This window comes from Pimephales promelas, chromosome 2 (genome assembly GCF_988280905.1).
Source record: "Pimephales promelas chromosome 2, fPimPro1.hap1.1, whole genome shotgun sequence".
Lineage (NCBI taxonomy): Eukaryota > Metazoa > Chordata > Actinopteri > Cypriniformes > Leuciscidae > Pimephales > Pimephales promelas.
The window spans coordinates 34,343,899-34,370,476 of NC_142770.1; the positions used below are offsets into that span (position 1 = coordinate 34,343,899).

The 26,578-nt window shown below is 39.7% G+C and overlaps 1 protein-coding gene and 1 pseudogene across 2 annotated transcripts in view; one reads left to right on the top strand and one right to left on the bottom strand.

Moving 5' to 3' along the window:
- Positions 1-26,578, bottom strand: part of LOC120475522 (ribonuclease inhibitor-like) — a 457,326-nt gene that overhangs the window by 107,279 nt on the left and 323,469 nt on the right. The gene's annotated exons all lie outside the window — the stretch shown is intronic.
- On the top strand, positions 10,562-11,999 carry LOC148997247 (uncharacterized; annotated as a pseudogene).

The window sequence follows — 26,578 nt, forward strand, 5'->3', positions numbered from 1 at the left end:
AACAAGGTAATCTGTGGACATGGTATTAAGATTCATAAGCATATAGTACTGTACAAGTTAACTGGTTTCATCAAAATACATCTGACAGTGAGTCTTTTAAAAACCTTCCAAATACTCCTGATATTGTGATTGTAAATGAGGTTATGAAATCTGTGTGAATGTTTGAGGTGGCCTGCTGTTTTGACCTGTATATGGATACGTGTTACTACTCCAAACTATTGAAATATCAACCACTTGTAGATCTCATTTATCAACTTGGTTACAATTGTAAATGAATAATTCTGGTGTTTGGAAGTTTAGGCCACGTCCATAAGAGTGTGGTCCGGCGGATGCAGTTAGGACGGCTGCAAAAAAACGAGGCAAAAAAGCTTGCAAAATTCTGCTCTGTTTCAGCCACCATAGGGAGCTTGCAAATCTGGAGACGGAGATGCTTTAGTCACCTCTTTTTATCTATTCTCACAAAAATCATGTTGTTAAGTGAATGCTATTTATTAAAACAATAATAGAGATGAGCTTGCTATTTTACCATGAGATGAGTCAGCAAGGAAAGAAGAGGGTGCGTGGCATTGGGATTTTTAATTTTAATTAGCAAGAAATAATCACCTTGTTAAAAAAAAAAACAATAAAAAAACAAATATAAAAATTTTATTTAAAGTTTATTCCTTGTATCGTGACACATGGATTTCTCTGGGTTAAGCCCCAGATATCCACTCACCCTAGAACCGCCCCTGATCGCAGATGTAAAATATATTTATAGAAAATTTGAAAGGTAATTGCCAGATGTTTTACTGCGTCACATGGCAACAAACAATTTATTAAATGTTACAAAATATTGTAACTCAAAGTTTTCCTCTGACTGCAGTCACAGCTGTAGAAATAAGTTGCAGCAGTGTAATTCACACAATTCACCACAGGAGGGCGACTGGCTAAGTTGTCTTGTTTTAAAGTTTTAGTGCTTACTAGCTTTTTGTGTTCAAAATGTTCAAAGGTTTATATAATGAGCGGGTACATGTATCAGTTGTCCAAATCGTGCTTTGTCTTATCCTGAATCACTGTGGTACACCTATAATAAGCGTTTATATTCGGACTATTTTATACTGGTTCTGGTCTTACCGCTGCGGAGGAGCACAGGACCTGCGTGACTCGTCATACATGTTTGGTTCAATATTAAATTATACTCTAACTTAACGTTACCTTTGGCTCGTGGAGAGAATAATATTCGTTTGAACTTTTTTCATTTCACGTGAACACACACCAGAATTCTTGCAGGGTCGATTTATCTATTTCGCTGACTCAAATCTTTAAATGTTTATGGGTAAAATGACAGCAGTGTAATTCACACAGTTCACCACAGGAGGGCGTCCAGATAAAAACAAATGTTCGTCTTAACCCTAAAACCGTATTCTGCACAAATCAAAATAGTTTTGATTTATTTTTAAAAAATACTTCCCTTGATCTGAGCGGTACAAGACTTGGCTGCTTTTCCTAAGTTTGCCTCCTGAACACACACGATTTTTTTTTTTAAGACTCAATTCTACAATGTTAAGTGGGTGGAAAAAAAACTTCTTAATCTTGTATTTGGGTCAAAAATGGGCACCCATAGAAATGAATGGAGGAAAACTGTAATTTAGAGCATTCTAAAATAAGCCAAAATAAGACACCGGGTGACAGCAAAGTCACTTCATCTTTAGGTTTTACATTTGCCAACAAATACTACATCGTGGATTAAAGTCCATATTTTGTTACATTCAACAGAAAATAACTTAAAATAACATTAAAATCTTCTCGCTGCATATTTGATTCTGTTGCGCTTATATTTTTTTCTGTTATTAAAACATCTGATTCAACGAGGCTTTAAAATAATAATTCTTAATCAAGCTAGTTTTCCTCTAGAGTTACTGCTGTAGAAAAAATGTTTCAGTGGTGTAATTAATACATTTTACCACAGGAGGGCGTTTTCAATTCAAATTTAAAAGTACGTACAATTATTATACCATAAATAAAAGGGGTCATATGTTTCATGTGGTAACGAACGATTTATTTAACACGAAATCAATGTAAAATAATGTAATGCAAAGTTTTCCTTTGACTTGAATTGACTAGAAGTAGGTAGACATTTTTAGGTAGAAATAATTAACAGGAGTGTAATTCACATGAATTCACCACAGTTCGATCAAGACATTGGACTTTTTAAAATTACATAATGTATTTGTTTATTTTAACAAATCGGGAGGCAGTATACAATACACAGAGAATGATACAATCAATTTTTCATATTTTTCCCTTAGTTTATACATCCAACAATATATTTCATTTTAAAACTACATGTTTGCCAGAGGTTTTCAATTATTTATCAAAGGATTTTAATCAATGCAAATAATTTAATAAAAGGTTTTAACAGAAATGAGATAATTAACAGCAGTGTAATGCACACAATTCACCACAGGAGGGCGTTTAGACGTGAGTCTTTAAATTGATATTACAGATATAAGAATATATTTCCATTAAACAAAAGCAAACTTTTCTAGATTTTTTTTTTTTACTATGTCGATTTAAATTAATAATTTATCAAACAATGTGAAATAAATGCAAAGTAAGTGCAGAGTTTAGTGCAGTTTTCCTCTGGCGCTCTGAATACGGTTCAGCAGTGTAATTCACACAGTTCACCACAGGAGGGCGATTAAACTCCATTTTCAACAGAATATCGCAGACAGGGGCGGCGCTAGGGGTGGGCTAAAGGGGGCTGTTTTCAGTAAAGCCCCGAATGTTTTTATTTCCTTGCATTGTACACACCATCACTGAGAGAATTTAATTAATTAAATGTATATTTCTCGACTCTCGCATCACAGCGTCCGTCAACATACGCATTGTCATTCACAACCGACAAGAACCGCCCACTCAGGCTAGTGCTTCTGACTGACATGTAAACTGGCCAACCATCGATGAGAAGCTCGGCGGTCTTGTACGATCCAGCCAATGAAATTAAATATTTTGGAGCCAGGTGTTTGTTGATGTGCAAGAAGTTATTAATGAACGTAAAATGGATGCTATCAAAGTTCTTCCAAAAAAATTACTAAAACAAGATACAACAGCTTCAGCAGGTATCTGTAACTTTTAATCGTAGTATTAGATTTCTTTCTTTAGATTGTCAGATATACATTTTGATCGTCAAACACTTTGTGCAGCACAGTCAATAGGACGTGCACGCGCGGCGCACACACAAAAGGTAAGGTAGGTAGGTAGTCTTATTAGTCTTTAAAATGTAATGTGTGCATGAAGAATGGGTCAAGATTTTTTTGTTGTTATAATACAGGTTCTTTAGTCACCTCTTTTTATCTATTCTCACAAAAATCATGTTGTTAAGTAAATGCTATTTATTAAAACAATAATAGAGCTGAGCTTGCTAACCATGTCTGAGAGAGTCAGCAAGGAAAGAAGAGGGTGCGTGGCATTGAGATTTTTAATTTTAATTAACAAAAAATATTCACCTTATTTAAAAAAGCATTTTATTTAAAGTTTATTCCTTGTATCATGACACATACATGGATTTTTCTGGGTTAAGCCCCAGATATCCACTCACCCTAGAACCGCTCCTGATCGCGGATGCAAAATATATTTATAGAAAATTTGAAAGGTAATTGCCAGATGTTTTACTGCGTCACATGGCAACCAACAATTTATTAATTGTTACAAAATATTGTAACTCAAAGTTTTCCTCTGACTGCAGTCACAGCTGTAAAGTTGCAGCAGTGTAATTCACACAATTCACCACAGGAGGGCGACTGGCCAAGTTGTCTTGTTTTAAAGTTTTAGTGCTTAGCTTTTTGTGTTCAAAATGTTCAAAGGTTTATATAATGAGCGGGTACATGTATCAGTTGTCCAGATCGTGCTTTGTCTTATCCTGAATCACTGTGGTACACCTATAATAAGCGTTTATATTCGGACTATTTTATACTGGTTCTGGTCTTACCGCTGCGGAGTAGCACAGGACCTGCGTGACTCGTCATTCACGTTTGGTTCAATATTAAATTATACTCTAACTTAACGTTACCTTTGGCTCGTGGAGAGAATAATATTCGTTTGAACTTTTTTCATTTCACGTGAACACACACCAGAATTCTTGCAGAGTCGATCTATTTCTCTGACTCAAATCTTTAAAGTCCCCGTGAAATCAAAATTGAACCTATTTACTTTGTTAGCGCATATTACTAGTCTTGTGGTGAACAATTAATCCGTGCAAGTAAAAATATATTTAAAAAATGTTTTACCTTAGTAATCTTTAATCAAAATCTGAAAAGTTACTTCCGGTCTGGAACGGTTTCTTTTTCTGATGACGTAGGTTTCACAGTTTGGGTGGGGAAACGCTTAACCACTCCCCTCAAACCGTTAGTTTGCTATGAGCGAGAGATGGAGAGGAGGAGCGCTAGAGTAAAACCCTGCCCTCTGTTCAATATTCCGTTTCACTTGGAAATACGTCACAGCACTGGAAAAAAATCGTTTGTAACTTCCGGTTCACGGGGACTTTAAATGTTTATGGGTAAAATGACAGCAGTGTAATTCACACAGTTCACCACAGGAGGGCGTCCAGATAAAAACAAATGTTTGTCAACCCTAAAATCGTATTCTGGACAAATGTTGGCAAAATAGTTTTGATTTATTTTTAAAAATACTTCCCTTGATCTGAGCGGTACAAGACTTGGCTGCTTTTCCTAAGTTTGCCTCCTGAACACACACAATATTTTTTTTTGACTCAATTCTACAATGTTAAGTGGGTGGAAAAAAACCTTCTTAATCTTGTATTTGGGTCAAAAATGGGCACCCATAGAAATGAATGGGGAAAAACTGTAATTTAGAGCATTCTAAAATAAGCCAAAATAAGACACCGGGTGACAGCAAAGTCACTTCATCTTTAGGTTTTACATTTGCCAACAAATACTACATCGTGGATTAAAGTCCATATTTTGTTACATTGAACACAAAATAACATTAAAACGTTCTCGCTTCATTTTTTATTCTGTTGCGCTTATATTTTTTTCTGTTATTAAAACGTCTGAATCAACGGCTTTATAAGAATAATTCTTAATCAAGCTAGTTTTCCTCTAGAGTTACTGCTGTAGAAAAAATGTTTCAGTGGTGTAATTAATACATTTTACCACAGGAGGGCGTTTTCAATTCAAATTTAAAAGTACGTACAATTATTATAGCATAAATAAAAGTGGTCATATGTTTCATGTTGTATTCACTATAACAACCACCTTGCTCTATATTTTCCTGCTTATTATATGGCTACTTACTAAATAAATAAATAATTTGACACGATTTACTGATTCAAAAAGGAGTTTATTGATTTAAAAACGATTGTATTGCTTCAGCTAAAGAAAATAGTCCATTCCGTCTCTGCGGTTAAACTCCATATGGCAACGCTTTTGGGAACTTTGATTGATTTAAAAAGGAAACTCCTTTTTAAATCAATATATTGTGTCAAATTATTTATTTGTTTGGTAGCCATGTAATAAGCGGGATAATGTTGTTATAGCGAATACAACCTCTTCTCTAAATCTCTGAACTCAACTAGGGATGAAGATACTGTAGCCTACATAGAGAGGGATGTAATAGTAGTAGAACACCATAAATCCCTCATTACAATGGAAGAACATTTGTAGACTACAACAAACATAAAAAAATAAAGAAAAAAACATCAAAATAGAGAAGAAAACAACAAACAATTTGAGACCAAGGCCTGTGAGAAAATAAAATGTAATAAAATAGATTTATAAGGTATGAAAACCATAATGAATGTATTGTCTAGTTCTGCTATATGCTTGCAATATACTTCTGACAGTTTTATACTAAGACACTACAATTTTATTTTGCAGGACACTGAGAACTTGAAGGAACAGTTCATAATGGCCATTACTCTGACCCCAAAACCTGAAGCTTCTACAAGCAACTACCCAAAGAACATTGGAATCGTCATCACAGGACTTGGAAATATTGCAGCGGCCTTGCTCTGTCCTCCTTGGCTTGACCTACGCGCTGAATCTCGATTATCACCTTTGTACACCTTTGAGGTATTCCAAAAACGTTTCTTGGAACTGGATCAACAAAGTGCAATCCCTCAAGAGCAAACAGACTTCAGGCTTGAAATGAGACTGTATTGCAGTGCAGACTTTTGTGCTACACAATGTCTTACTTGAGAATTGCACATTGATGTTTGTAAGTTAGTACTGATTTTTCCCACGAATGTCATGACATTTCAATTGTTGTAAGTTCAAAGTACAAATGTATTTTACTCTGTACAAATTGCACTTTAAAGGTCCCATTCTTCTCGATTCCATTTTTTAAACTTTACACAGCAAAATCCCCAGTGTTAATTCAACACTGCTCAGAGTGTATTTGGTCCCACTCTACAGAGTGTTAAAGTAACACTGAAGCAGTGTTAAAGTTAATGAGACAATTAAGTGACTAATTGGGTGATGATTGAGTATTAGTGATAAACACCTGCCCTGCTGTTAACGAGCAGAATCACTGAAAGAAAGAGAAACACAAGAACTACAACTGACCTCCAGTCACAGCCTTAGGTTAAATCAATTGAAGATACAAAGAAGACATTAAATCTGTGAAGTTCTCAGCAGAGGAGGATTAAACGACTCCACAAACAGCATTACCAGCTTCACTTATTACTAACCAGAATGACTTTATTTCTGTCAGATGTCTATGAACGGAGGTTTAGATGTTGATGTTTTAAAATATTTGGTCACCATTATTGTGATCAGTGTTTCCTTTAGTTGGGCAGTTTGACTCTCAGTATTTTAAGTACAATTTTGCTCTTTGTAACAATGTTTACCAAAACATATTGTTTGTTACATAGCAAACAATTAACAAAGGTGTTCAGCAATAATAGTTTTCATTATAAAACAGTAAATAAAAAATAATGGTTCTCTAATATTATCCCTGACCAAATAAATTTCACCTTTTTTGACAGCTTACTGAACATCAACATTCTGATTTTTTATATGCACTGCAGAGAGTTTGACAGAAAATCATTAAACTTCTTTTTTTTAAAACAAACAGACATCATGAATCAGCATATAAATCTCAACAATGGTGACAGGTGACTCAACAATGGTGAAGAGTAGGGCTGGGCAATATATATCGCACGATATTGTATGCGCATCTAATCAGTAAAGCCGGTTCCTTGATTAGTAGTAAATCACCTTCACCTGCTTTCAGATGGAGCGGCATTTACTACAAAGAGCCGTATAGTAGATCACTGACAAGCTGAGCCAAATCGCGTTAATATCGAGGATGTATCGCCAGCGATATTTATTTATTTATTTTTTATTTATTTATTTGTTTTATTTGAGCTGTAACCATTCAGCTCAAAAGGAGAGGGCCGAAGCAACAGAGCTTATTAGCGCCCCCCCCCCTCCCAAATTTCATACAAGACAATTTCACATTTCACAATTGTTCAAGGGAACAAAGTGCAAAACAACAACAAAAAAACAACAAATATCTGGTCCTGATTAAACAACAAAGCGACAACAAGAATCTGGTCATGGTAAAAGTACCCCTACTGACAAAACATTTCTTCGTCTCTATACTTAGCAAAGATCTTTTGTTTATATTTGTATTTAAAAAGATTAATATTTGAACTTCTTTTTATAACTATCTCCAAATTATTCCACAATTGTACCCCCTTGACTGTAAGGCTAAAACTTTTCAAAGTTGTACAATGTTTCTGCGTCCTAAAGTTTAATTCATCACGTAATTCATAACAACCAGTACGTTCATGGAACCTTTTTTGTATTTGGCTTGGTAATAATTTGTGCCTTGCTTTGAATAACATCTGTACTGATTGGAACTCAACAATGTCATAAAACTTCATGATCTTAGATTTTAAAAATAGTGGGTTTGTGTGGGCCAAAAACCCCACTTTATGGATTAAGCGAATAACTCTTTTTTGCAACATTACTATTGGTCTTAGTGTGCTTTTATAAGTGTTTCCCCATATCATAGAACAATAATATAAATAAGGCAAGATCAAAAAATTATATAACGTATGCAGTGCTTTAATATTTAAAATGTGCTTTACTTTTGCAATTACAGAAATACTTCTTGATATTTTAGTGGCAATATATTTAATGTGAGAGTTCCAAGAAATTCTATCATCTATAATAACTCCAAGAAATTTGATTTCATGCACCCGCTCTATAACAACACCCTCTATCTGGATTGCTTCCTGAGCCTCAGTGTTACTGTTGCCAAATATCATCATTTTACTTTTACTCAAATTTAGTGATAATTTGTTTTGTTTAAACCACATATTAACATGTTTGAGTTCCAAGGTAACTATTTGACACAGTTGTTGTAAATCATTACCCGATGCAAAAATATTTGTATCGTCTGCAAACAAGATAAATCTCAGTATTTTTGATGTTTTACAAATATCGTTTATATACATATTAAATAATTTTGGACCCAGAATGGAACCTTGAGGTAAGCCACACACAATTTCTTGACAACTTGACTGATGATCTCCTATTGTCACACATTGTTTTCTATTTTTTAAATAACTGGTAACCCACTGTAATGCTACCCCTCTAATCCCATACTTTTCCAATTTATTAATCAAAATGTCATAATTTATTGTGTCGAATGCTTTACTTAGGTCAATAAATAACCCTATTGCATATTTCTTGTTATCAACCGCATTCGTTATTTCATCAATTACATCAAGGAGAGCATATGAAGTTGAACAATTTTTCCTAAAACCAAACTGATTGTCTGAGAGTAAATTATTTTTTTCAATAAAACTATCAAGTCTAGAATTAAAAACCTTCTCTAGAATTTTTGAAAATTGTGATAAAAGGCAAACAGGCCTGTAATTAGTAAAGAGATACTTATCTCCTACTACTTTCATACTCTCAGGAAATTGGCCAGTTTGCAACGACAAGTTACAGATGTATGTTAACGGCTTACAGATACTTTCAATAACACATTTTAAGGTCTTCATATCCATATCATAGAGGTCTGTCGAGATTTTATTTTTACACCTTCCAACAATGTCCAATATCTCATTTTCCTCAACAGGATTAAGAAACAATGTCTTGGGATATGTGTCTATTAGCTCATAGTTATAGGACTCAACATTTGCAATTTTTGCAGCAAGATTCGGGCCAACATCTACAAAGAATTTATTAAATTTATTGACTATTGTGTTCTTATTATTGATAATGTTATCCTCTTCTCTAAAATATTGTGGATAGTTGTTTATTCTAGATTTGTTTGTTATTAAACTATTTAAAATGTTCCATAAACCTTTAGTATTATTCTTATTACTATCTAACAATTTATTATAATAATCCTGTTTACATTTTCTAATAATAAGAAAATTCTAATAATAATCTCGGAGAGTTTGTGAGTTATAACGGAAATCATTATGAACATCAGCTATGCTAATTATTTCCCATCTGCCTTTCTGCTGTTATCTCGGGACGCTTGTCCCGAGAAAAATGGCGTTCGTCAGGTCCAGTTTTGTGTCCAGCCTCTCACGGGGATTTCGGATGCCCCAACGCCTGTGATGAGACGACTCAACGCCTGTGATGAGACGACTCAACGCCTGCGATATGTTATGGCGCCGTTTGATTCATAAACAATATTTATATTTAATATTTATATTTAAACAATATGAATGTAAGCCAGAGGAGAACTGGCCCCCGACTGAGCCTGGGTTCTCCCAAGGTTTTTTCTCCATCCAATCTGATGGAGTTTGGTTCCTTGCCACTGTCGCCTTGCTTTTGGCTTGCTTTGAGCTTGCTCAGTTGGGGTTATTTATTTAGTGTTTAGCAATGTTGTTGATCTGTGTTGTGCTACTTTCATGTTATCACTGTGAAGCTGCTTTGATACAATCTGTATTGTGAAAAGCGCTATATAAATAAATGTGACTTGACTTGACTTGACTTAATAATGCCTGTCAATTTGTTTTTATATTTCTTATATTTAACCTCCGCTTCTTTTGTTCGATACTTTAAAAAAAATGTGTAAAGTGAATTTTTTTTCTTGCATGCATTAAATTGGCTATATCTGCGAAAGGAAAATGGATACAATGTTTGTTTTAACGGCACAAACCAGCACAAACAGAGCACAAACGAATGACACCGGTTTGGAGCGATTTGAACGATATGGGGTGGAGAGTGACGTAACACAACCAAAAAAATAATCTTCAATATCTCAAACTCCAAACCAGCACAAATGTTCGTTTTTACGGCACAAATCAGCACAAATACAGCACAAACCATTGGCATAGTTTTGGAGATTATTTCGTTTTATGGGGTGCCAACTTCACGGAGTTGGGGAAAACAGTATTTGAAAGGAGTATTAAGTCCGAAACCTCAGTACTCATAAAAGAGTAGACGAGAAGTTCCTGGATGGCTTACTGCTTCTGCCCAGATTTTGAAGAGTACGAAGATGAACACTTTTCTATCCCAGCAGGCCATGGGAGAAAATACGTAATAAAAGAACGAAGAAGAAGTACGTCTATGAAACGTCATTATCAAACATGACGGAGAACCGTGACGCGGGTGTTTTCAAATGTGAGTATTACAAACCAAAAACAAGGTTCCTTGTTTTAATTCACATTTGCTCAAATACTGAACTGTTTAATTTTTGAAGGTGTAACGCGAAATAGTAGGCATATACTAGTTTTATTATGGATATCTAACTGGGGAGATTTAGTGAGCACACGATCGTCTCCAACATAGATTTAACGTTACACTCATTTTAAACCATATATCTATCTGTTAAATACGATTACTAAATTATGTCTATTTAAAATATGCCTGGAAAATCTTCGATAAGATGAGGACATAAAATAGAAGTAACGTTATATCTGAGTATGTGTATGTGCGCTATTTTGTAGTTTGCAATTCATGAATGTAAGTAATGTAAATAAATGTACATAAAGTAACTAAATATAAATACTATATTTTATTGTTGGTTAAAAAGCTTAATAATATGTGTTAATAAAGTTAAGTATCAATACTTAACACTTCTGAAAATCCATCAACATGTAAGGTAGTATTGAGCAGAAACAACAGTGAATCTTGTCTGGATGTTACAGGGACAGATGAGCATACTCATCAGCTCATCCAGTGGAGAGTGGCTCATGAAGTCCTCTTCACTGGAAAGCGAAATGCTGCCATCAAAGGCTTTGAGTGAGTATACAACGGCAATGAATAAATATTATTTTAATGTTAATGTAGTTTATTTAATTCTTGTAATTTCTAAACACTTTTTGATTTTTAATTTCTGTGAATTTACTGCAGAGCTTTTGTGGTGGAGCAGGACCTGCAAGGCAGGGTAACGGCAGCATTTGTAAAAAAAAAATAAAAAAAAATAAAAAAATGGGAAAACCTAAAACAAAAATATAAAGTAAGATAATTTTGATAAAATCAAATTACATTGTGATATTAAAACGATTGCTTTTGTATCATGCTTGTGTCTTTTTGCAGGACCTGAAATGTCCACAGACAGGGATGAGCACTGAGGATGGAGAGCCCACAGCAGCATCCTGGAAATGGTATTCCGCCATGGATGAGGCAATTGGGGGCAGACCCTCACTCACTCCTCCTGCCCTCGTTGCCTCATGTGGGCCAGATGCTGCTGTGGCCTCTTCATCCTCAGTGAGGCCAGAGGCGAGAGCCCGGAAAAGGCCTTTGGATATAGAGGACCTGATCCGGGAGATGGAGGAAAGAGAAGAGAAATGAGAGCGGAAAGCTGCTGAGAGGGAGGAGAGGCTGTGGAGAGAAATGGCGGAGAAGGAGGACAGAAGAGAACGAGAGAGACAAGCGAGGGAGGAGAGGCAAGCAAGAGAAGCAAGGGAAAGTGAAGAGCGATGGCGCCGGGAGGCAAGTGAAAAAGAAGAAAAGAGAGAGCGGAAGACAAAGGAAAGAGATGAGAGATTTCTTTCTGTACTTGAGCTTCTTGCTAAAAAATAAAGTAAAAGTGTTTTCTGATCATTTACACATCTGGTTTTATGTAAGAATAAACATTCTAAAACGCATTTAAATTGAATATACATACTAAATTTAGATTTGTGTGTGTGTGTATATATATATATATATATATATATATACACACACACACACACACACACACAGTTCTGTGCAAAAATAGTAGGCCACCAACAGCTATATGACCATCCATATTTTTCTATCATTATTAAGATAAAAACAGAAAAAAAGGAGATATGAACTTAAAACAAATCTGGCTTCTTTAGGCAAACATCAGTGAGAATAAAGTGTCAGTAAGAATAAAAATGATACCATTGCTACAACAATGTCAAATGGTGGCCTGAGACTTTTGCACAATACTTTGTTTATAAAAACAAACCATTTCTAGGCATCAACCACACATTATAAAACAAAAACAATCGTTTTATTGTAGTGTATTATGGGACTTATAGACGCTTTCATCAGACGCGTTGCCATGGTGATGAGCTGTCCCAAAGTTAACTTCTGTTCTGTTCGTTCATTAGTGTTTACTGGATAATATGGCATTGACTACAAATGCCTTGAAAGTTAAGGTGATGAGCAGGTTGTTGAGCTGTGGGGTGCAATCTGACCTAGGGAGCAAGCACAATTTTTAAAAATAAAAATGTCAAGGTTTCCTATGAGGGAGACGGCGGTATTAAAATAGCCTATCTATGTTTATCTGAGTGATAAGCGGTACAGTGTTTGTGTTTCCCATACATTTATTAGTGGCAGCCCACCACATTATCAGCGCTGACCGCCACATATTGATTTCCGTGTTTTTAACAATTTAAGATGGGAAAAGTTGTAATTGACTGCAGAGTTGTTGCGTGCAGCACATATTCGCACGCTCTCTCTCTCTCTCTCTCTCTCTCTCGCAAACACATTGACAGCGGACCAGTCTGTGTATTGAATGGTTAGTATCATAAACAGCGCTGCACAGATCCATCCAACATGCTGTAAATGTGGAGACCCGCCTTAAAAAAAGGTTAGCAAGCATGTAAGAAGCCTATAGCTAATAAGGAGAGCTATGTAAACCTTATCAAACCCCGCCGTTGCGGTCGGTACAGTTTTTTAACACTGCGGTAAATCAGACACGTCTGTAGAAAAACATTTTGTCTCTAATTTTTGTTCAACGGGTCTGGTAGTGTCACATTTCAGTTCGGCCAGGTAAAATTTATTTTCTTTGACTGGCAAGAAATACCAGCTACTAGGTTATTTACTTGTTATGGATTGTCTCCGCAAGTCTGCCAGAAGTTAAGTTTGGGCCAGAATAATGCACATGCGCAGTACTGTTTGTTTATGTTGTCACTGCTGAAAGCGTCTATAAATGCATACAGAGCTCACGCAGGGATATTCAAGGCAGGTCATGCAGGGTTCAAGTCCAACACACCTGTCTGTAATTATCTAGTAGTCAGATATTAATTGGATTAAATAGATTCAGGTGTGTATAATTAGGGTAGGAAAAACTGTCCAGGACAATGGCCCTCCATGACCTTAAGGCGGGCATACACTGTGCGATTTTCGTCCGATTTTGAGCCGAATTCTGACTCGTGCGACTCATTTTCGTGTCGGACCGATTTTCAGCTTTGTCGTGCGTCGTTTGTCGTGCAGTGTTCGTGCAGTGTACAGGGAGAGATTAACCTCTCACGATCGACAATCGGATGGTCGGATGAATTTCTGGCATGTCAGAAATTTTGGTCGCTCCTCGTGACTATATCGCACAGTTGAAGCAAAGCTACGAACCGATTGCCCTAAACTCAGTGTTTTTTCCCTCACTGCACCTGCACGAAAACAGAAGTTTAACCATTTCATCTGCAGCAAAAATAAAATTAAAATAAAAACGAGCTACAAATTACTGTTGCTTACCTCCAGTTCGTGTTGCAAAATGGATAATATTAGGCTACCCACCGTCTTCAAGCCACCTGATATGTAACACCTCTTTTATTATTTTGTCAAACAATGTTTTTGAAATAAACCTGTTTTTAATTTTCATTGATGATTAATAATGGCAATGTTCGGACATATTATAGACTGTTAATAGTTATTTTATATATAATTCATTGTAATCGACCTAAATGTTTTAGACAATTTTTAATGAGGAGTAAGATTAATATTTTATTATCCTCACAGCACGTTGGTTATGTGCTGTGAAAATATTGCGTGGCAAATTAATTATAATAGCCGATCAATTTAATAGTAAAATTAGCCTATAGGGCTCCCCTAATAATGATAATATAATAATAATAATAATTAAATGCATAAATTGAAAATACTAAATCATCTTGATACTGATAGCAGATGCTTGTTTTGACAATATCTCTGGATACATACACGCAAATAGGCGCAATCCAGGGGGTAATCGCAGATATTACAAGTATAGTGTGAGCAGTGAAGTCGCAGCTCGACGATCGGACCGTACAGTGTGAGCACATAAATCCTGAACTTTGGCTTTGCATCGCATGCGATTTACTCGTTCAGTGTGAGTAGGTACCTTGCTGAAATCGCACAGACATCGCACAGTGTATGTCCGCCTTAAGTTGGACTCTTCACACAAATTATCTTAAGTTTTGCATTACCTAAACCCAGTGAAATAGTGACTGAAGTGTTAGTGCACCCAAAGACATAAATATATCTGAAAGTTGGGCTCCATTGATCAATATATATATCTATATATATATATATTTTTTTTTTTTCACATTTTGTGGTTTAAAGACATAGTAATTGAGGGATCTGATAGCATGAAAGCAAGTAAAATTGTAAATAATGGAAAGAATATAAAGAAAGTAAATAATGGCTAAATTCAAATGTTTTAGGTGAATTAACCCTTCAACCCACCAGGTAGAAATGGTAGTAAATATATATATATATATATATATATATATATATATATATATATATATATATGCATTTTGTATTATAGTAGTAAAAATCATAAAGCATTTTAAATTTGGTAGATGTTTTTTTTATCCAAGTGACTCTGTGCATTTATTACAAGGACAATGAGCCTAGATCAACCTGGAGTAAAAGGACCTTGCTCAAGGACACACTCGTGGCATCGGCTGTGGAGATCGACCAGCAATCTTCTGCTAACCAGTTCAGTGGTTTAGGCCATTACACAATAAAAGTTATAAAAACAAAATGCATGTAATTGTAAACCTAAAAAATGACATTTGGAAAGAAAAGGAATGCTGACAACATGAATTGTAAAACATTTTAAGCTTTTTTAATGTTTTAAAGGTAGTCACAGGGATGTTTGGAGCAGACACCGCAGCAGCCAGATTGTTCCGCACATGTTCTCCCACTTTTGCTGCAAGGTTGTGGGGATCCGGGGGACCGTCATCATGGTCTTCCTCATTCTCTGGCTCAAAGATGTCCCCATTGGCTATGTGAGTGCAGAAACCTGACTCACTAGCTTAGGACTTCAAAGTTCTTTTGTACTCAACACAAAACGTCCGCGAATAAAAGTCTTGAATCCAAAGTTCTTCGTTTGACTGTTTAATTATGAATTTCAAAAACATAAAATAAAACAAAAACTTGGAATCTTTACTTTTCTTACAAATTAACTGTTCCGTGTAGGTCAAAAGACTGTGTTGCTCCAAAGTCTAGTGGCTTCTGACTGCTTCGCAGTATACTATTCTTTCATACTAAATCTAACAACCAATCAAATTACATTATACTAGATCACTGGGCAACTGCTTACATTCAAATTTCTACGTTCCATTTGCAACACAGGTATTCTCAGATTTTACTAAATAAACTCAAAATATTTTAAATTATATTCAATATTATTATTAGTTCCATTGAAATGGCTTCAACATATCCCGGCCCCTAATTGACTAGGCCTTAAAGGCACTCTATGCAAGATCTGTACCTTAATATAACAGCTTCAAAGTCGTTTTGGTGGTTAACAAAGTCATAGTAGGGCGAATCATCCTGGTAGGAAAGCTTGGGGGGGACGCCGCCGGAAAAACCAGCCATGCAAGTTTGAGAGTGGCGCCCCTGACACAGCGCGTGAGAATCACGAAATGGTTTACGGCAACGACGTCACACGCATCAACAACATCATACTGTATGAAGCTACTTTCGAAACAGGGAAAGAGAATCGGACCGTGCTAGAAACCGGACAAGAGTCCACTCGGTCGGGCTTTCACTCGTTGGCGCGAGCTTAAAAGCTGCACTGGATTGTAACTGCGATGCTGACCTGGCGATCTTGTTGATGGACTTGTAAGTAAATCTCTTATTTATAAACTTGTTTGTATTTGTATACTAGTTGTTTCTATATTGTATGTTGCTGCACTGGCTTGTGGTATGTAATTTTTTACGGTGCTGTTCATTCATCCGTTGTTGATAATAAGACCAGTTCAATAATTCTCACATGTCTATAGCTTTCGATTACCAGAGCTTTAAGCAGACTTCCTAAAAACAGTCGTTTCTCTTAGTCTTGTTGTTTTTTTCGTTATGTTTTATTGCCGAGCTTGCCACAAGAGCTAGTTTGCCAGCTGAACTCAGGTGTTGTGATGTGTATTTATCACGTATCTTTAGTCCTTTGTCTGGTTCGGATTTCTTATGACGTGTGTAAGTTACTGTTATATCAAGTTTATCTGACTAACAGTACACTTCCCGACTGTAACTTCAAATTGTGTTGATTATGAATCAATCAAATCTTGACGCTGTTGATGTTGATTCTTGCGATTACCATGAGGACATAGTCAATATCTCACATAATTATTAGGACATATATAAGCCTAGAGGTTGTAAATAATTGAACACAATTTGCTATTATGATAAATTGTAATCATGTCTAAATCATAACGTCCAATGTTATGAAATAATGCGACGTACATTTAACTTGATTGATGTCATCTGACATTTTGTAATTTTAACATTACAATCAAAAAACATGAATGAAATTATACAGTAGCCTATACACTATAGGCTATTTACTTCTGATTTTGCAGAAATCATGTAAAAACGCTATAAGCCAGCAAACGCGATAGGCAACTTTATTATTAAAAAGCAGTCTAGCACTTGACAGTATATGCAGTAACAGGGGAATAACGGTTATTTACGACAGTGCAAGTACACCACAGCGGCTCTAGAGGTCACTGTTTTACAAAAAAACCAGAGAGTGCATAGTGTGCCTTTAAACATAAGGGCAGCTGCATGGCTGCAGCATGACCCTAACCTGCACAAAATGGTTTATTCCTAGCTCTCCAATGAATGAAACACATTGTTGTAAGTGGTGCATTAGGCTATACATGTCAATAGCAGCTGTATGATTTTAGCAATAAGCAGTGAAATGGAGTTAGATTATCTTACTGACAAATACTGGGTTGGATAAATAAAAACAAAAAAGTAATATAATTTCATAAATGTCTTATGTTACATACCCAGCCATACAGGTGCAGTTTGCAGTCAGAATACAGTTGTTGGTCTTGTTGACGATAACCCAGGCCTTGTACAACTCCGTCTTCTTACCCTGTCTTTGACTAGGCAGAACCTCCGTCTTAAGCACAACGAAGTTTTGAACTTTGTAATCATGAAGTTGTATGTCTTGGACATGACCACACAGAACAAAATTATAGGCATCAAGAGATTTGTACGCTTTCAACTTCTCCTGGGTATAAACACTTGGAGTGTCGATCAGGTAATTATACAGTGCCCTCCACAATTATTGGCACCCCTGTTTAAGATGTGGTTGAGGACTTTTAAAAATTCTCCCTTTTTTTTAAACAACATAGAACCCAAATGCAAAAAAAAGAGAAAAATCCAACCTTTTATTTAAGTACATTACTTTGGTGGTAAAAAAAAAATGTAAAAATTTAGAAAAATAAAAACTTCAAATCCTGTGTCCCACAATTATTGGCACCCCTAACAATTCCGCTGAAAAATGTAATTGATTTTTTTTAAAAAATATATTTTCTGTAGTTGCTAATGTTGGTCAGGATATCTAGGAACTTTTAATTAGTAATTCATGACTTCCTATTTCCCTGGGGTATAAATATGACATGACACAGAGGCCTAATTCTCTTACCCATTTGTCAACATGGCAAAGACAAGAGAACACACCATTCAAGTAAGGCAGATGTGTGATGACCTTTATAAGTCAGGCAATGGCTACAAGAAAATAGCCACTCACCTTATATTGCCCATATCTAAAGTTAGAGGAATCATTAAGAAGTTTAAAACAACAGGAACAGTGACAAACAAGGCTGAAAGAGGTCCCAAGTTTATCTTGCCACAACGCACTGTGAGGAGGATGCTAAGAAAAGTAAAAAAAAGTCCTAAGCTCACTGTCACAGAATTGCATCAAATAGTGGCATCTTGGGGTCACAAAATCTCCAAAACAACCATCAGACGCTCTCTACATGCCAACAAGATGTTTGGGAGGCATGCTAGGAAAAAGCCTTTTCTCACTAACACTGACAAACGTAAACGTCTGGAGTTTGCCAAGCGGCACTGGGACTTCATCTGGGATCGTGTGCTTTGGTCGGATGAGACTAAGATTGAGCTTTTTGGCAACAAACACTCTAAGTGGATCTGGTGTAAAACAAAAGATGTGTATGCCGAAAAGTACCTCATGCCCACCGTGAAGTATGGTGGAGGATCTATGATGCTGTGGGCCTGTTTCTCTTCCAAAGGCCCTGGGAACCTTGTTAGGGTGCATGGCATTATGAACGCTTTGAACTACCAGGACATTTTAAATAAAAACCTGATGGCCTCTGCCAGAAAGCTGAAGATGGGTCGTCATTGGGTCTTTCAGCAGGATAATGATCCAAAACGTGTGGCAAAATCTACACAAAAATGGTTCAGTCACAAACTCAAGGTCCTCCCATGGCCATCTCAGTCCCCAGACCTCAATCCAATCGAAAACCTGTGGGGTGAGCTAAAGAGGAGAGTGCACAAGAGAGGGCCCAGGATACTGGATGATCTAGAAAGATTTTGCAAAGAAGAATGGTCAAAGATCCCTCTCTCTGTGTTCTTCAATCTTGTGAAATGTTATAGGAGGAGATTAAGTGCTGTCTTGTTGGCAAAAGGGGGTTGTACAAAGTATTAACATCAGGGGTGCCAATAATTGTGGGACACATGATTTGAAGTTTTTATTTTTTTAAATTTTTAATTTTTTTTTTACCACCAAAGTAATGTACTTAAATAAAAGGTTGGATTTTTCTCTTTTTTTGCATTTGGATTCTATGTTGTTTAAAAAAAAGGGAGAATTTTTAAAAGTCCTCGACCACATCTTAAACAGGGGTGCCAATAATTGTGGAGGGCACTGTATATATATATATATATATATATATATATATATATATATATTATATATATTTTATAAATCAGGTTGAACTCTAAAACTGCAAGAAAATCAAAGCCATGCATCTGAATAGGTTGTGTTCCAAATTTGAGTTGGACAGGCCTATCTCAAAAAAATGAGCTTTCGGTAAGAGTTTGTTTGGGTGCAGTAACAGATTTTCCCCATTGGGTGCCAGCAAAACTCCACTGGTGCACACAGTGATTGGATTTTAGATTTGCAAATGAGTTTTTCTCTCTCAAATATTACAAGTACACAAACACATCTACACAAAAAAAAATGTATTACACACATACAAACCACACTCTGTCATCCACCCACACAATTATTGTTAATAAGCAGAAAACAGGAATAAAGCAACTGGCACCATCTGGTAAAAAAAAAAAAAAAAAAAAAAAAAATAGTAAAAATAAAAATTTCGGAGCCTTGCCAACAGAATAAAACAAAGAAAATGTCTTAACAAAGATTGCATCATTTTATAGTTAAATGGCCCTGCGATTAAAAATGGGGGTTTCAATGGGGACATTGTTGTCCAAAAGGCACTGATAGGGAGTATTTTGTGTACCTAATGCAAATTTTTTATTTTTTTTTTAGAAAATGGTGGTGAAATAGTAAAATTTCATAAAAATACACACCTGTGCCAAATTAGCATTAACACAGGTAAAGTGATAAAAAAAAACTGAAAAGGACAAAAATGTCCATAAGGATGCACAAGGGTTAATCCAGCTTGTAGTTCTCATTAGTTACTTGTGTGTGAAACCCACTTGGTCAAAAATGAGCTGGGACTTTCAGATCTTTTAGCGCTTTTTGGGGGTTTAATTCTGTTTGGTGAACCACCGGGTAAAGGCAGTGCTCTGTACTTGTTTTGGTACTTGTGTAAAGTAAAATAAAAGTGTTTAGTTTTTTATTTTTAGTTTTTTAGCATTTAGTTTTTCTCCCTGGTACTCGTGTCAGGGCCTCCCAGAGTTTCCCCAATACCTGTCCTGGAGGATGTGAGTCTGTGCACTGTGTGCAGGGTTAAGGACTGATGATAGTAGCAGGACTGGCCCCTTCACCTACCGTCACTCTCTCTTCAAATACATGCTGGACAGGATAAAGCAGAACACCACTCCTTCCTCTGGCACCATAAACGGGCCTTGATGTCACTTTCAGATATGTATGGTTTATGTTAAGCCACATCTTTGTGGATTTTCTGGCACTACTTTTGTGGAATTGGATGATGTCAGCTTATGACTTTACATTTTTTCTCAATTGTTTACACACAAATTCTGGTACTTGAGACACAATGACCACAACATGTAACTCATTCACCAACCCCCTGAACCAATTCTGCTAAACTACAAGCACAATTCCTGCTTTACACTCAAATTGCAGCTCTAAAACACACTTTTTTCAAAACACTACACACAATTCTCTGCATTTGGCACAATTTTCATGCAGAAAATCTCTTGTTTTCACGAGGAAAACACTGCCATTCAAATATTCACACTGACTCGTCATATGGGTAAACACATGTCACACCGTTTTACAATTAGCAATCAGAGCTTTAGCATACAAGACTGAAACAGAAGAGAGGATGCAGCATATTTATTTATTTATTAGTTTTTTTACTGTAACTGTATACAGTACATTTCTCTGTTGTGTTGACCACTGTGTGTAGACCACTCTATGTGCAAATTTGTGTTGCTGGGATGTACAAAATGTGCGATCTAGCTCCCTTTGTTTTTGTGGGAAAGATCAAATATACAGTTTTTCTCGATTGTTTACACACATTTTCTGGTACTTGAGACACAATGACCACAACATATAACTCATTCACCAACCCCCTGAACCAATTCTGCTGAACTACAAGCACAATTCCTGCTTTACACTCAAATTGCAGCTCTAAAACACACTTTTTTCAAAACACTGCACACAATTCTCTGCATTTGGCATAATTTTCATGCAGAAAATCTCTTGTTTTCACGAGGAACACACTGCCATTCAGATATTCACACTGACTCGTCACATGGACAAACACACGTCACACAGTTTTACAATTAGCGATCAGAGCTTTGGCATAAAATACCAAAACCAAAGAGAGGATGCAGCATAGATTTTTTTTTATTTCTTTTTTAACTGTAACAGCATAAAAAATTTTGTTGTTTTGTATGTAGACCACTGTATGTGCAACTTTGTGTTGGTTGGGGTGTACAAAATGTGGGATCTATCTCCCATTGATTTTGTGGGGAAAATAAAATATATTTGTTACCGTGTATTTGTGTGTTCTGGGTATAAAAAACAATATTCTCAAATATTTTACAACACACTTATGTATGTCATGTCTGTAGTAAGTGTAACACTGAACAAAAAAAAAGGCCCAAGTCATTATGATGAATGGAGAATAAGTGTTCCCTTTCAAGGCGGTCACTTCGACATTTACGTCGATGACGTAGTATGGGAACTCCTCCCCTTCTTCACTTCTGCTGAAATCTTATGGGCTAACGCCAGCTGACGACAGCTGGCCAATTGACGCAAAATATGCAAATATTGCCTAGCCTGGCAGTATAAATTGCATATTGTTCGTCGATTGCATCAGAATCCTTTACTTCACGCTCAAATCGACGTGTGCTTACGATTTGGAATTACATTACCTTTCGCCGTCGTCGAAGGTGCACTTAAGATACCACACTGTCTTTTGCATCCGATGGCATCTACTTGCAATTTGTGTTCGGGGCCTATTATTGCGCCGGACACCCACCTTTTCTGCATCACCTGCATGGGCCTCGCCCACGCCGAGTCGGCTCTGTCTGACGACCTCTCGTGCGCCCACTGCGCGGACATGCCCGTGCGTGCCCTCAAGGCAAGGAGGGATATGGCTCGAGCAGCCGTAGGGATTGGGCCCGCTGCCGCCTGCGAGCCGCTGGTGGGCCCTTCCCCTCCCAGGGTAAGGGAGTTCGAAGCCGTCAGCTTCGCGGACGATAGCTTCCGCCCCCCCCCGCGACGTCGCGGATTTCATCTCCTTTGGAGCTAGCGAGGAGGAGGACGCTATGTCCCTATCAGCGTCGGAGAAAGACTGGGGATCCGAGCAGGCCGCGCCTACTGAGCAGGAGAGTCCTGCAGACCTCCAAGAGGAGCTTTTCAGAGTCCTTACTAAGGCCGTCGCCGATTTGGACCTTTCCTGGAACGCGCCGGACGAACAAGCTAAAAGCAAAATGGACACCTGGTTCCTTCAGTCGAGCCGCCGTCAGGCCGCTTCGAGGAGGGGAACCCCGTTTTTCCCGGACCTTCACGAGCACGTGGTCAAGTCGTGGGCTGCGCCCCAGTCAGCACGCAGTCTTTCTGCCACCCAGTCCTTGTTCGCGCACGTCGACGATGCCGTAGCCCACGGTTATGTGCGCATGCCCATCGTCGAGGAGACCGTCGCCTCTCACCTATGCCAATCTACGTCTGCACTGGGCGCGGACCGCAGCCTGCCGTCCAAGCCCTGCAGATTCACGGCCCACCAGGCGGATAAGGCGTACGCGGCAGCGGGAGAGGCAGTTTAACCTCTTCACGCCATGGCTATCCTCCAGGTATTCCAGGCGAAACTGCTAAAGTCTCTGGATGGCGTCGCCTCTGTCGACGCTGACGCCGTCCGGGACCTTCGCTCGGCGACGGACCTTGCGCTGTTGGCCACTAAACGCTCAGCGCAAGCTGTCGGCCGCTCTATGGGTTTTCTGGTCGTCCTCCACAGACACCTGTGGCTGACTCTGTCCGATGTTAAAGATTCTGACCGGAAAACCCTGCTTAATGCTCCCATCACCCAGGCTTGTCTCTTTGGGAACGCGGTGGAGGCTGTCACGGAGCGTTTCTCGGAGACCCAGAAACGCGCCAAAGCCATGAGTCACGTGATCCCGCGTCGAGCACCCCCGTCTTAGCAGCGTTCGCGCTCGTCTTCAGCTACTCGCCGCCCTCAGAGTTCAGGGAGTCAGCCCACAGTGCATCGCACCGGGCCGGATGCTCGTGCTTCCCGGGGAAGACAGTGGCCAGGTCCTGGGAGGAAGGGCCATCGCCAGAGAAGGAGCCCGCGCCGAGGGAAGGACAGCGCGCCCCCCTCCGCGCCAAAGCCGTCTTCCTGACGGATTGGGCAAGAGGAAGAGAGAGCGCGAAGGGGGGCCGGCCTCCAAGCGCCGTGTTCATCGTATCCCTCATGTTCTGTTGAGAGACGATCGTATGTGTGTAAATGCTGTTTGTTCAATAAAAGCATGTACCCCTTCACAAAAAGAGCTTTTTCTTCCTCTTGCACCTCATATTGTGTCACCCGCCCTCTCCCGGGACAGTGTAGGGCCACAATCTATGACTATAATGGCATCTCATGGGCAAGAGATTGCCAGCACCACACTCAGCCCACCGCGAGCCGCCCTCCCAAGGGGTTCTGCCTCGCGGGAACGCGGCTTCAGTCTAAACACTACACTGGTAGCAGCTATGACCACAGTTCGAGCTCACACTCTGAGTCATTTTCTGGACGCATGGGAATCAATTCCCGGGATTTCCCCATGGGTGTTAAGCATAATTCGTCACGGGTACTCGCTTCAGTTCAGACGCAGACCACCCCGCTTCAACGGCGTGATCCAGTCATTAACACTGCCCCAAAACGCCCCTGTTCTGAGACAAGAAGTGCTCAGCCTGCTCGAGAAAGGAGCTATAGAACCGGTTTCCCCGAGCGAGAGGGAGAGCGGTTTCTACAGCCGCTATTTTGTGGTACCGAAGAAAGGGGGGGGCTCCGTCCGATCTTGGACCTGAGACCCATAAACAGAGCGCTTCACAAGCGCGCGTTCAGAATGACAACTCTGAAGCAAATTCTGGCACAGGTTCGTCCCGGGGATTGGTTCGCTTCAGTGGACTTAAAGGACGCGTACTTTCATATCCAGATAGCAGCGCGCCACAGGCGTTTTCTGAGATTTGCGTTCGAGGGCACAGCTTACCAGTATTCAGTTCTCCCGTTCGGATTGGCTCTTGCCCCCCGCACCTTTTCGAAGTGCGTGGACGCGGCGCTGTCTCCCCTCAGGTCGAGCGGAATGCGCATCCTGAATTATCTGGACGATTGGCTGATTTTAGCCCATTCGCGAGAGGTGCTAATCGGTCATGTGGAATTATTACTCCGTCACCTGGACTCGCTGGGACTGCGTGTAAACGAACAGAAAAGCGTGTTCACGCCGAGTCAGACCACAGCGTTTCTGGGAGTGTGTTTGAACTCTGTAACGATGCGAGCACATCTCTCTCAAGAGCGCATACAGTCTCTGGCATTGTCTCTGCATCGCTTCAGACCGGGCAGGTCTGTACCACTAAAGGAGTTTCAGAGACTATTAGGTCTGTTAGCGGCAGCCTCCCCGGTATGCCATCTGGGTCTGCTTCATATGCGTCCGCTTCAAATTTGGTTGAAGCTCCGGGTCCCTCAGGGGGCGTGGGCGACCGGCCTCAAGCGCATCACGGTCACTCACAGCTGCTTTCGCACTTTGGCGCCGTGGAGAGACCCAGTGTTATTCAGTTCAGGGGTCCCTATGGGTACCGTAGCGAATCGCATCGCGGTCTTGACGGATGCATCAACTTCAGGCTGGGGAGCGGTGTGCATGGGCGCGACTGCCTCCGGCTCGTGGACGGAGTCACAACGGAGGTGGCACATAAACCGCTTGGAGTTGAAGGCGGTTTCCTTAGCCCTCAAAGCCTTCCGGTCTCAGCTAGAGCGTCAGCATGTACTGATTCGGACCGACAACACGTCGGTGGTCTCGTACATAAATCGCCAGGGGGGCGTACGCTCCAGGCCCCTATTCGAGCAGGCAGCGAGTCTCCTGCTGTGGGCAGACCGGCACTTCTTATCAGTGAGAGCGGCGCATATTCCCGGTGTTTTGAATCGCGGAGCGGATATGCTCTCGAGGAATGGAATTCCTCAGGGAGAGTGGAGGCTTCACCCGGGATCGGTGCAGATGATCTGGGATCGATTCGGGAGGGCGGAGGTCGATCTATTTGCGTCGCACGAGAACACACACTGTCGGACGTTCTTTTCGCTGTCTCGTTCCCCCCTGGGTCAGACTTCCGACGCCTTGACTTCGCGCTGGCCGAGAGCCAGGCTTTACGCCTTTCCTCCGGTGAAGATTCTGCCTCTAGTGTTGTGCAAAATCAGGGAGGAAAAAGCATCTGTGCTTCTCGTAGCCCCGTACTGGCCGAATCAGCCCTGGTTCGCGGGCATGATAGAGCTGCTAGTGGACTCCCCATGGGAAATTCCTCTCAGGAGGGACCTGTTATCGCAGGCGAACGGCACGATATGGCATCCCAACCTCGGGCTGTGGAGCCTTCATGTGTGGCCGCTGCGGGGTCTTTAAATGAGCGAGACGCTCTGCACTCTCGCGCGTTGAGCACTATATCTGAAGCGCGAGCCCCATCCACTAGGCGCTTGTATAAGTTGAAATGGGAAGTTTTCTCTAAATGGTGTCAGAGTATCAGTATTGACCCGTGCAACTGTTCCGTGTCGGATATTCTAAGCTTCCTCCAGCACAGGATGGATAACGGGAGTTTACCATCCACTCTAAAGGTGTATGTGGCTGCTATTGCTGCGTTTCACCCCCCGGTCGAAGGGCAGTCGATCGGCAAGCACGCGCTGGTGATCAGTTTTCTCAGGGGAGCTAGGAGATTACGCCCGTCACAGCCGCCTTCTGTGCCGCCATGGGATTTAGCACTAGTGTTGAGGGCTTGTCGAATCCACCGTTTGAGCCTCTGGCTTCAATAGCCACCAAGGAGCTTTCCCTGAAAACTGCTTTACTTCTCGCTCTCGCTTCAGCGAAACGCGTGGGGGATATGCATGCGTTCTCGGTTCACGAGGACTGCATTCGTTTTGGACCGGGTGATTGTAATGTCACTCTTCGACCGAGACAGGGTTATGTTCCGAAGTCTCTCAGCACTCCGTTCCGAGCGCAGGTTGTCTTCTTACCGGCGTTATCTTCTGAGTCATCAGTCTCGTGTGACACTGATGCTCAGAGTGCTGTTTGCCCGGTCAGGGCTTTACGGATGTATATGACTCGCTCGGCCGCTTTTCGTCAATCGGACCAGCTGTTTGTATGCTTTGGCGGTTGTAATAAGGGACGTGGAGTTTCGAAACAGAGACTTGCTCACTGGATTGTGGAAGCGATTGCTTTGGCTTATGATTGCCAGGGAGTGGACTGTCCCCTAAGCATTAAGGCTCATTCAACGAGGGCGATTGCCTCCTCGTGGGCCTGGT